Source organism: Centrocercus urophasianus, unplaced genomic scaffold (assembly GCF_019232065.1).
Source record: "Centrocercus urophasianus isolate 14NV4802_14NV808 unplaced genomic scaffold, USGS_Curo_1.0 seq_14, whole genome shotgun sequence".
NCBI classification, from domain to species: Eukaryota; Metazoa; Chordata; class Aves; order Galliformes; family Phasianidae; genus Centrocercus; species Centrocercus urophasianus.
In genome coordinates, this window is record NW_024884586.1 from 40,847,084 (window position 1) to 40,859,501 (window position 12,418).

The window sequence follows — 12,418 nt, forward strand, 5'->3', positions numbered from 1 at the left end:
AAAGAAAGAAAGAAAGAAAGAAAGAAAGAAAGAAAGAAAGAAAGAAAAAACAGCTTTTCAAGAATTCATACCAGGATTCAACAAAAAGAATCTGTTTACAGAAATAAAATTATATATAAAAATACAGCTTAATCAAAGTGTAATATAGGCCAAATAGCTTTTAACAGGACAAGAAGATGGAGTGTTTCACATTTATTTTTCAGGTAGTCTGCAATATCTCATCTGCACAGTGATTGTGAAACATCTGGGGCTGATCCTAGACTGTACTTCTAACCAGATGTCCTAAACAATTTGTCCCTTCTCGGGCACCACAAACTGGACACTGCCGCCATATCAAGCCTGCAATCTTCCATCTCAAGTGCTCATTGTAGAGAAGGCTCCAATTCCTGTTCTTTCATATAATTTCTGAACATTTGTTCCTTCCTCTGCCTTAGGTGGAAGCTAAATTATCTCGGTTCTTGGAGGAGATTGCAGTGGAGACCAACAGTGCCACATCCTCTTCCTCTTGGTGGCTACTGGTGGAGCTTTAGGAACATGAGAATAACTCTGTCTGGAAAACCTTTCGATCCACCCCCTCAGAGCAGATAATATCCATTTTCAGCATGCTAATGCAGGATAACAGGGAGGTGAAAGCATTGCATAATTTTTTCTCTGTCTCATTTTATCCAATTCAACTCTTGCCAAAAATTAGTCCTACACCCACTAACGCCCTTAAAGGGAAATGCTCTTTTTTATGTGCGAGATGAAGAAAAAGGGGAGGATAAGAGATGAAAAAGAAGAACTGTGATAATTGAGGGACCTAGAAGCTATGGTGTGCTCAATTAATTAGAATCTTCACTTGTTTAAAAAATGGTCTCTCTGTGCACATTTAAGAACTGGTAATAAAATATCACTACTGTACCACTATGGAGTATCTCTGAGATGCTCAATGAAATACTTGAATCACAAAGTAACAATCTCTATTGTTAGGAGTTGCTGCTATTCTCTTTTTATTGATGTCATAAAGTAGGTATTTATGAGATGAGGTTATTAAGATCAATAGTATAAATGGAACACCTAATTCTCTCTTTTTCAGGCCAGTACAAAGCATTCCTCGGGTGGAATCTGTGAGAATAAAAGGTGACTGGATACTGTCAGTTAACCCTAATCCAAATGCAAAGAGCTCACCCTATTAACAATGAGTCATTTTTTACATGTTTCTGAGATCTAAAACTATCTTGTCCCTAAGTAGCCTTTATGAAATGTACAGATTTGAATTCATTGTAGAACTAGATTTGCCACATTTACAACTAACATTGGAACTCTGCTTTTCCTTTTTTAAAATAAGAAGGAAAAGATGGAATATTCTATTTTAGAATTCATTTAGTGGTATGTTTTTAATAAATGTGCTTTGGGGAAAAAAAAGTCCTTCTGCAAAGACAAAAAATCTCAGATTATAGGTTTGATATTTATATTTTGCATGTATTGAATAACAAGCTGCAAAGAAACCCAGGTATGGACTGATTTCATCTACTAATGAAGTTTTGAGCCTATGTTTATACACAGAATGCTTCACTACTCAGCTTAAGACGCAAAAGGTAAAGTTTTAGAAATGAGTGCAGTCACCAAACTCTCAACTATTTCTAGTGACCTGATTCGTTCGCCATTTGCCTTTTACACTTGTAATCAACATTATCATCAATCACTGCTAATTTCAGCTCATGATTAAAGAGTAATAGCTTAGTGGTCATCATTAAGGGAAAAGATCTGCTAACAGCTGATCATGCTGTTGTTCCTAATGACTCCTAGAATTCCACTGTACAAGCATTTGCTCACCTCACTAAAATTAACACATAGCCACAAGGGTTTGAGAAGTTCTCTAGTTATGATATGATATGTTGCAGAAGAATGTGAATGTTTTCCATCATTAAACGAAGAAAAGCTTTCAAAAAAAAAAAAAAAAAAAAAAAAATTAACAATTTTTTTATTTTTTTATTTAAAATTTTTTAAAAAATTTTTAATTTTTTAAAAAATAAAAAAAAAAAAATTTTTAAAAAAAAAAAAAAAAAAAAAAAAAAGCAACCACTTTTTTCAGATTTACTTTAAAAGTACTTAGAAAAGTATTAACATTTTAGTCAATTAGATTAACTTTGAGAGACAGAAAAAAATAATAGAAATATAACAAAGCATTTTATCATTCTAGCATTTTTCAATATCCAGCACTAATCACATATTTTTAAAAGATGTGGCTTTTAAAAATGTACTGCAATAACTTCTCTAATACTTAGGTTTAATACATGATATACAAACCAACTTTAACATCTTATTTCACATCAAAAAATATTCCTTCACATTTGTATTACTTTGTTGAGAGTATTGTACAATGTGCTCTTTGAAACTTTTAGCAAACTGAGATATCAGTTTCTACTGTAGCTTTTCCCAGTGACACTGTTCAATGAGAAAAAGATTTATATGTGACTATATCTATAAACTCTATGCCTGACCAAGTGGCGGTATTCAGACATAGCAAATTTACTCTCAAAATTCGAATACATAAACTGTTTCACTCCAATACTAACTGGTAAAGTCTTGTCAACTGCTTATACAGCCCCGAGGGTTGCAAAAATGATAAAAGATCTCAATGGGTTTTGCACTTCCAGCTACTTCATGTCAGTGTCTGTCTAGTGTCACGGAATGGTGCACAAAGTGCAGGGATGGGAGAAGAAAGGTGATGCAACTCAACTCCATGGCATGCACCCAGACACAGACCGAGGCAAGCACACAGCTCCTGCTCAGCCCTCTGCTCTGCCCTGAGGGGTGCAGACAGGTGCCACGAAACCCTCACAGGGCTAATACAAAGCCGACATTTATGTCACCCTTTGAAAGGAATTTGAGGAGGAAAAGACCCCTGCTTGTCTGCCAGGCTGTCTGTTCCCCATACTGTACTCAAAGACTCTTTACTGTTGTGCCACAAAGTGTGAATCAGAGAGAACAAGGAACAAAATAGTTCTGTTATGGCAAATTTGAGGAACAATGTGAAAGCTACATACTGTGCAAAACCATTATATGGCTTTGATTCTTTTGTTCCAGAGGACATTATATACCTATTACATGCTTAAATACAGGCATTGCTATAGCATAATTAAAATGTTTGTGATTACAGAAATAAAAGAAGAAATTAAAAAGCAACACTGTATTACCTCTATAGGGCTGCCAAACCTTAGCCGTGGGCACAAAGAAAAAAAGCCACCAGCGTGAGACAAGGCATGCACAGACCTTTGGCTCCATCTAAAAAAACAACAACAACAACAAAAAACAAGTTAATAGGTAGAAGAGTTAGTATATAGCTGTATAAAATTGCTTTGCCTTATTTCTATAAGCCTGCTAACTTGAGCGATGTTTCCATACCTCAGATGTTGCTGTAGACATGCCACAGGGCACAGCTTTAGTGGGAGCTGTGCTGTTCTGTGGAAGCACTTGTTAACCTCTTCTATTACTTACTTACTGTGTGTTCTTTTCCTCTATTGAATGAAAATAAAATAAAAGAAAATAAAATACACTATTACCAAAATAATTCAAATTTCATTTGAGAGTTGAGATTCTGAAAATGATTTTTTTTTCTCAAGGGAAGCAGTCACTAATGCCCACTTAGTTATAAATAAATAAGTAAATAGATAGGTAATACAGAGCCAGATAAATGGTTTCCATAGAGAGTCAATTAAATTATCACTTCCTTTATTCACAACTTTGTGGATAGATCGCTGCAAACATCAGGCACTGTAATGCTTTGTTTTGTTTAGTAATTCTAGAGAAGTCCATAAGTAAGACTGTTGTCACAACTGGGAATCCTAGATTTAGCTAACTAAGATACAATGTCCTAGGGATGCTGAATTAAATGAGGACTTTGTCCTTCTTTTCGAGTCCAATCCCAGAAGATGCTTGGGCTAGATTATCTTCTACAAAGTGTTTTTGCCACAAAGTCCATAGAGACAACTACCTCCCTAAAAGGACAGAATCTTAATCTTATAAAAATCCCATCTATGAATCTCCATTATTGTACAACTGGGAAAATCAAACAAGATACTAATATAAAAACCTGAGTGAATTCCTTGGTGCATTATATGTACTACCACATTTACAAATGACCACATGGACTGTGTAATATCATCCACTGTTGAGTTTCTTTTATAGTTCCCTGTGGACTGAAGTGTTTAGGCAACTACACTGAAGAGAAGAACCAGTCGTAGATTTAACTGGGGGAAATCTTCTGTTTTTATGTGCTTGTATCTCAGCCATTTATCAATGCTTTAAAAATTGTTTTTGTATTTAATAGTGGAAGAAATTACCTTCAACATAGCAAGAAAACGTGTTCCTTTAACTAAGCACAGCAAAGGATTGTAAATTGAATTGTAGACAGATATTAGCAGTGTGAGTTAAGATGTCATTAGCTAAAACTGCCCAGGAAGGGTAAATTTGTCAATTGTCATTAACACATTTTTTATCCCGGTACTTTAGAGATCAGAAGTGTTAACCTGGAAATGGCATTCTGACTTAAATCTCTTTAATGTTTTGAAGGATTGGTCATTTCTTTATGACACTGTCTCGCTCTTTGAGGAGAGTCCTTCCTTCATTCAGCATCTGCAAATTGCCTGTATTCACACTTAAGAAAGGAGAAAAGGATCCTTTCAATTGTTTCTTGAGTTACTCAGATCTGTCATAAAGCTGTCACTTTGGATTACTTCTTAAATGTTGGCTGCAGGCTGAAAACTGTATGTCCACGCAGCCCTCATCTAGTTCAGGAAGGGTTTATAAAAGGGAAATTGTTGCTCTGCAGAGAGATGCCTGTTAACCTTATTCATTTGTAGAACTTGCTACCTTTTTTTTTTTTTTTTTTTTTTTTTTTGCACTCACTTGTGCAGTTTAACACTGACAGAGCTTTTGACAAGATAAAGCAGATATATGATATTTATGTAAGGTTCTCAGAAGGTGTATATACAGAGAAAACTTTATTAACTAGACCTGGGCTGTCCATGTCAACCAGCAGTTTTTTGCAGGAAAGACCTGAGAGCTCCTGCCCTTTGCTCTTTAGTAAGAGACAAAGCTGGGATTTGGGAGGTACAGTACTCTAAATTAGCACTTCTAGCTTTACCTGCCTTTGTCTGTTTTGTAATCCAGATGCCCTTTACCAGACTACAGGTTGTGAGAGACAGAAGTTGAGAAACAAGGATCCTGTTAGAAGCTTCAACTCCTACAAGCACCAATTCCCAGAACAACAAAGGATTCACTCAGCACTTTATTGGAGAATTTTCTATATAACTGCATGCATTCAGTTTAATAGTGAAGGAATAATCACTAAATAATACTAAACTGAATTTAACAATATTGTAAATATGTCTACATACATACATAACCTAGAACTTTCATCAAAATTAAATTTGTAGCAAATTGTATTTAATCTGGAAGGTATTTTTCTATAGTTGTAATCTCATAATTTCAGGGGGAAAAAAATCAAGAAAAAAAAACCTGTAAAAGACAAGATTTAGGTAGCCTAAAGAGTATTCATTATGTATTCATTATGTAGTTATTATCATTATAGGCATCTGAATTAAGAATCACTGACTTCCCCAGAGTCCAAGAGTTTGCATAGATTTCTCATATGAAAGAAATCTAACCTGTATTTGGAAGAATAGAATAAAAAAATAACAAGGGATTGTACCATGACTTCTGCAAAACTTCCATCAAGAGTTGCTCCACCTAAGCTGTGTAGCAGCCTGGCTAAGGTGCAAAGAGAGACCATAACTCATAGCAATAAAATGAAATGAAATGAAATGAAATGAAATAAAATAAAATTTTAGGTGATGCAAGAGGTCTGATCTGAGATATGTTCTATGGCTGGTCATATATTTGAGAGAACATCATCTAAACTTTCTGAAGACTGGGACTCTCAGCAATAGACATCAGATGTTTCGATATTCATATTATATATAAAAATATAGTCCTGAGATTCAGTGCTCTTGCAAAAATAACATAAACTATACCTTGCTCATCTTCGTATTGCCTGAACAATTAGACCGATGTCCAGGACACAATGTTCTACTGTCAATGTAGCTCCCAGCCAGCTTGTGGACATGAATTTAATGATCTAATGATCCATCTCTGTAGCTGACTAATGATAGAATGGAGATCATCAAGAGGAGAAAATGAACAAGAAGATTACACTTCTATCATTTTGCTGTGGAAGCTGGTTTTAAAATGGTCCAAGGTTTACTTTTGCAGGCAGAAGATTTCTCATTAATTTTTTTTGCAAGACTGCAATCACAAGATCTCAAAAATGTGTCATGAAAATTTTGTTATTCTACAACTATTCTCACCATGGTCATCCTCCTCACTAAAACATCAAGTGCCTTCTTTGCAGGCATGGCGTATCAATGCCTCATGTCACGTTCTTTGGATGCACTCCTTTTCTTGAGCAGAAGGAAATAATAGAACAGTGTCAGGCTATTACACTGTTTAGGGCTTTCTGTTGGGACGGGCATGTAAAAACACACATTCACAACTTAGTTGAATCTCTGAGCCTCCCTCTCTAACTCCAGACTACCCATATTTTCTGTTCTACCTTCCAATCCTACTGTGACACAGCAAGACATTTGGATTTTCCCCCTGATTACATATAAGCTTTGCAATATGACTGCTGTATTACATGTTGGGATTTCGTATATTGTAATCAAGTATGATCAATTCCCTGCAGGTGCTATGGCAGGCAGAAGATGATGCAGTCCCTATTCCTGCTTTCTACATGTTGCCAACCTAACCTACAAACGCAGCTACCAATAGTGGTGATTGGCAGTGACTTCTGCACTGTGAGGAGATAATTGTGGTGCTGTGATATAAGCAAGTAAGGCTTATTCTGTAGCCTTGCTTTTGTGGAAAGAAATTCTGATAAGAACCATATGGGGTAAAAGACTAGGGTTAGAGAAACACAATTACAGGGTTGTTTTATCCAAGCACAGGTGTGACTGAGACAACTTCACCAAATATTTATATCTTATATGAACGTAGGCAAAAAAATCCAAAGGACTGTAGATGCTAACTATTTCTGAATCAACTTACTGTGACTACTAAAAAATAGGATAATTTTCAATGAGGAATTAATGTTATGAAGGGGTTTAATATTATATAGCTTAGGGTTTAATATTATACACCTCGGATCCTTAGCTCTTAGCCCATAATAATCCGGATAGAATTTAACCTATAAAACCTAAAAGGTGAGTCTGCATTACTTTTACACAGAGAAAAAATTCTCTTTCTCTCAATTTCAGTAGGTTTTGGATCCAGTCCCAATAGTCACAACTCCAAACTGCATGATATGTAAAAATGTCTTTTTTAAGTGCTCCTTGCAATCAGATAGAACTCTTTCCTAAATGGCATCATTCAATATACAGATTGTAGCAGGTAATTGTAATTGTAAATTACTGTAGTGAGCTTAGCATCAACTGTTTAAGTACTCACCTGGCAAAACTGCAAAAGCTAACTATTTTCCCTTTAGTTTCCAGTATATATTTCATTTTTCATGGCTCCTTAAGTCTGATATTGAAGTGGGCAATTTGGACTGAAACTTGGCATAGAAGTTTTCAGCCTCCAAGCAAATATTTGTCATTTAAAAATCATGAGGCTGTTGAATAAAACTTGGCAAACTGTTCTAAAGCTATATATATGGCAAGTATATTTGCAAAGTATTAACGTACAGGGTACACATACTTTCTGGGAAAACATACTCTCACGCATGTGTGTGCAAGCACAAAATATGCAAATAAAATCTTCTTGCACATCAGTACTCCTCATAATCTCTTGTTTGTGATTGTATCTCAGAGATCTGAGCATGAACATCAGTTTGGATGTGCATTCCATAACAAGGAACACTTGGGATTTCCTCTACACTGACATAATAGAATCTAATCTCTCCAGAAGATGTCTTAATGAATACTATGCATGCAGGCAGGCATTTTGAAAATATAAATTTCTAAAATACAGAAATAGAAGTACAAAATGTGAATTCCTTTTACTTGTAGTATTAAACTGTAGAATGTAAGGCTCTTTACAAATGCCTATACAAGGAGGAAATGAGAGGAAGTGACAGAGGTGTTTCAAAAAGCTCTATAATAACTCACCCTTAATTATCTAATTCTAATCTAATTACTATTTTATAACTTCATACTGACAATTGTAGGAGGATGTCAAAGCCTTCACTGCCATCAAATTTAATAAGATTTTAGGCTGACCAGCAGGTAGCAGGACATCTCAAACCTTGTAGCACTTTATCTTGGTGATTCATGATAGCAAATGAGATAACAATGCATGGGAGAAACTCACAGACAGGAATTCACTGCCCAAAGTTGAGGGGAGAATTAGAGGTGAGAATAATAATGAAAGATGCCATTCATGCCAAACAAAACATGAAGGGCTTAAAGCCAGCACATTACCAGAAAGAATGACTAAAAAGATCAAAGATTTACTCACTGCAGAGTGAAGATATTTTGTCAGTTCTCTTCTTCAGTGACTGTGACTCAGTGTATTAACTCATAACGTAGACACTACACTACAGAAAAAAAAAAAAAAAAAAAGTTGAATTTGGGGCAGATTGGAAGTTTTAATTGAAAAGTGTCCATGCTTGTCAATTCAATTAGATGAGAATTTACTGGCAAGACAGGCTAAGTAAGTCTTGCCAAAATATAAGAAAAAGACAGACTTGTCAGATAGTTGTCTGAGGCAGGTAAACCCACCAAGACATTCCCCTCTGTTGTACGAGTTTCCTCTGCTGCATCCGTATGTCAGTACTGCCTCATCCCTGAACTGGGAATAAGCTCTGCCATTGCAAGCTGCCCATTTTGCTATCTTGCTTCTCTTTCAGTTGTGTCAGGCCTAAACGTTTCTTTTTATTCTGATGTAACAGAGGACACAGTGGTGTGCAGATCACTTCATCTGTAAGTGCCTACCCAACTCACAGTCCAATCACATTTTCCAACAGCCTAAATCAGCAGTTGTGGAATGCCAGGCCGATGCTACAAAAGGTCGGTCCTAATGCTCTTACAGTGAATAGCTCTGGGTTAGAATTTTGGTTTTTTTTTCTGTTCTGTTTCTTTTTCTCCTCTGAAACTCAATGTACAGAAAAAAAAAAAAAGAAAAAAAAAAAAAAGAAAAAAAAAAGCTGTGATTATGTGGTATACACCTAATTAAAATGTACTGTAATTGTTGAATTATTCTAGTGAAGTCATTTTCAAGTGACAGGTTTACCAGACGATAAGACTTGTCTTGTGGTTTCTCTGCCTTTGCCAAGCAGCTCAGAGCTAAGTACAGAGGGTGGGGTCAGTCCTGGACATCAAACCCCCGTGTGAATGGCAGCATTCTTCACTAAGCTTTCATGCTCAGGGCTTAAGTCAGGCTTTTTGCCAAACATGCCGGTCCAAGACAAATAGCCTATGTGGGTGTTTTGTGCACAAAGATGACTGAGGTTCATTTTAGCTAGATGGATAAACCTTTAGAAATCCATCTTGTTAGAACTGACTATATTATAGATCAGAGTTGCTGTTTATTGAAAAGCACTGTGAGTGGAATACAAATCACCTGTGAGTCAGAATGACCTGGGTGTGAAACACTGATGGCTCTAGGTTCATCTATTGCCACCAGTTGTTACAAAAAATGCAAATGGTTATGTACAGTGGATTCACTTCATTTTTTTAATGACCACATTCCAGTTATGCCTTGTCATTTTTTTGCTTCTGCTACAGGAAAAAAAAAATGTACAGATGCATGGAATTTGCAAAGAAAAGTTTGACACTCCTAATCTCATTATTTTATACATATCTATAATTTAATATAGCTGTATTTCATAAGATCTATCTACTATTGGTGACAGGGATGAAATTTCCTTAAGGGTAAAAAAATCTATGTAATCCTAAACCTTCTAGATTCCAGTGCTTCATGGGGCCCACGATTGCTTTATGTACCAGAGGACTGATTTAGTTTTGGTTTTATTTTTAACTCAGCAGCCAAATCGCCAGTTTGTGAGATGCATTGCCCCAGTTCTCTGCTGGTTTCCTTCAAAACACACAGCGCTCGTGACTCATCATGTACTTACAAGTTCCTTTGCCCTTACAGGTCTCTTCTAACCTGTTTCTCACCATTTTTCCATTCAAGCATAAAGAAGAGCACATAACCTTCCAGAACTGCCCAAAATTTTGAAACCTGGAAAGTACAACCTGGGATGTCACCTTTTATGATAATTTCAGGAAAAGGGAAGCATCAGCAAAATACTTAGTCTTTTACATCAAAGACTTTTCCCTAGGATATGGACCATTATTAAAAGTTTTATCTTCCTCTTTGGGAATTGTTATTTAACCTTCCTTTTCTCCTACCTGGGAGAATGAGCCTGTTTTCATCCCAGATGCCTTCTCCAACTCAGTAAGCAATAAAGACAAAAGAAGTGGTGTTGTTGAAAGTTTACATAGTCTGTCAGGGTCTGTAATCATGAAAAAGTACAGACAGGAGTACAACTGTACCAAATGTTTCAGTCACACTGTGTGAGAACTGAAATTCTCTGTTGCTCTTCATGGTCCTTACTGAGATTGTCAGTAGCGCTGGTAGAGGATACGTGCTATTTAACCCAGGGCAAAACCATGAAGGGAGATTCAGGTGATCTGCATAAGGGCCACAGGCAGTGCTATCAGGTTAGCATGCAATTCTGCTAAGCCAATGTACCCCACTCCTCAGAATTTACCTTGATAACACTCAAGGCTGACTGCACTAATATGGCTATTCTTTTGCTATCATTCTTCTCGCTGTGCTTTCTGTGCAACTCTACCACAAAGCAAAAGGGCTCTGAGATGTAAACCTGCATGCCCTGGCACTTGATATTGTTTCACATTAGGATTCCAGGGAAACCAGAAGACTGCAAAAAAGTTTTGTTTAGAGGTGATTCACACTGCATTTAATGAAATGAAACAACAGTGATGAAAACAAAACCTGGCAGTGCCGTGGAGGAACACTCAAGTGACTTGAGAAAGGGTCTTTCTTGATTAATGTGGTGTTGACAGCACCTTAATGGGTCCTATTAGAAGCAGGGCAATTAATGTCGTGGTTGTGCACTTTCACAGAGTTTGCAACATTATGCATTCTGCATGCATCCTAATTGCAGAAACATTCTGAAAATACCATAAAAAAATGTAAAACTATATATAGGTAAAATTGAGAAGTTTCCATAAGGCAAGTGCAGTTATAATACTGCACTATGGATCAAAGTACATTAAAATTTCACAGACCAAATAATGGAAATGAAACAAACTATTGAATAGTAACTTATCCCAAAAACACCATTCATTCTGTATTCAGAGTAACTCCTGGATCATACAGGAAAACTATAAGGTGATCACATAATTTATGTTAGTATGAAGCATATGCATAAGTGTGCTAAATTAAAGCTGAATAGTCAAATTTAATTCTGGTGTTACCTAAATCTGATTGCTTTGCTCTGCAGTTATTATCCATTGCTATAAGAACAATAACGCATGTTAGTTTAATTTTACTTTTTATGATTCTATCTAGAGGCTACTGTTGTGCAACAGTGACCACCAAAACATTGCTCCCAGACATGATGCAGTAACCGCTAGGTCTTGCATTTAGTTGTGAAGTAAATATTTCCAAATAATCAAGACAACTATATCAAGATCCACATTGCATGCTACAAAACAGACATGAGTTTGGCACTTGTTCTCCCTGCCCACCCATGAACAACAAGCAGTGCAGAGCGTGGTTCACGTCACCCGATGTGCTGTTCCTGTCCCCCCACCATCAAGGTGGCTTTCAGCCCTGGAAGTACCAGTTGCTAATAGGTCTGTTTCACAACTTTTTCTTCAAAAGCTCCTTTCTGTTACAATCCTGGCATCTGTTACTTTCCCCTTAGGAGTTGCTTAACCTAGGTGCATAACACTGTTTATTGAGAATCTGAGGCCTGATCCAGCATACACTGAAGTCATTTTCTGTACAGTTCAGTAGGGCTAAACAAGCCAAGGCAGAAGGAAAAAAAAAAAAAAAAAAAAGAAAGAAAAGAATTGACAGGTCAGACTGGCAGGCTCATCTAGAGACTCTGATAGGTGTGCAAAGGGGCACACTGATAGAAGGACAATGGCTGTCGGTCGTGTAACTCAGGGTTCCTATTTGTCATTAGTTTGCATCACAGTAAGCAGTAGGTTTTTATAGCCTCTCTCTGTGGTTTCTCTCCTCTATGCTATCATTACACACATTATTCCTTTCTTGCTCTTTGAGAAAAGTCTTTCTTCAGCCCAACTGCTTTGTGGAGACACCTCCTCTGAGTCTAACCATTGGCATTACTGAGCAGTGCTTCAGGTTCTATGTGGAGGAGAGGCAGCCAAGCTAAGCGAGCTTT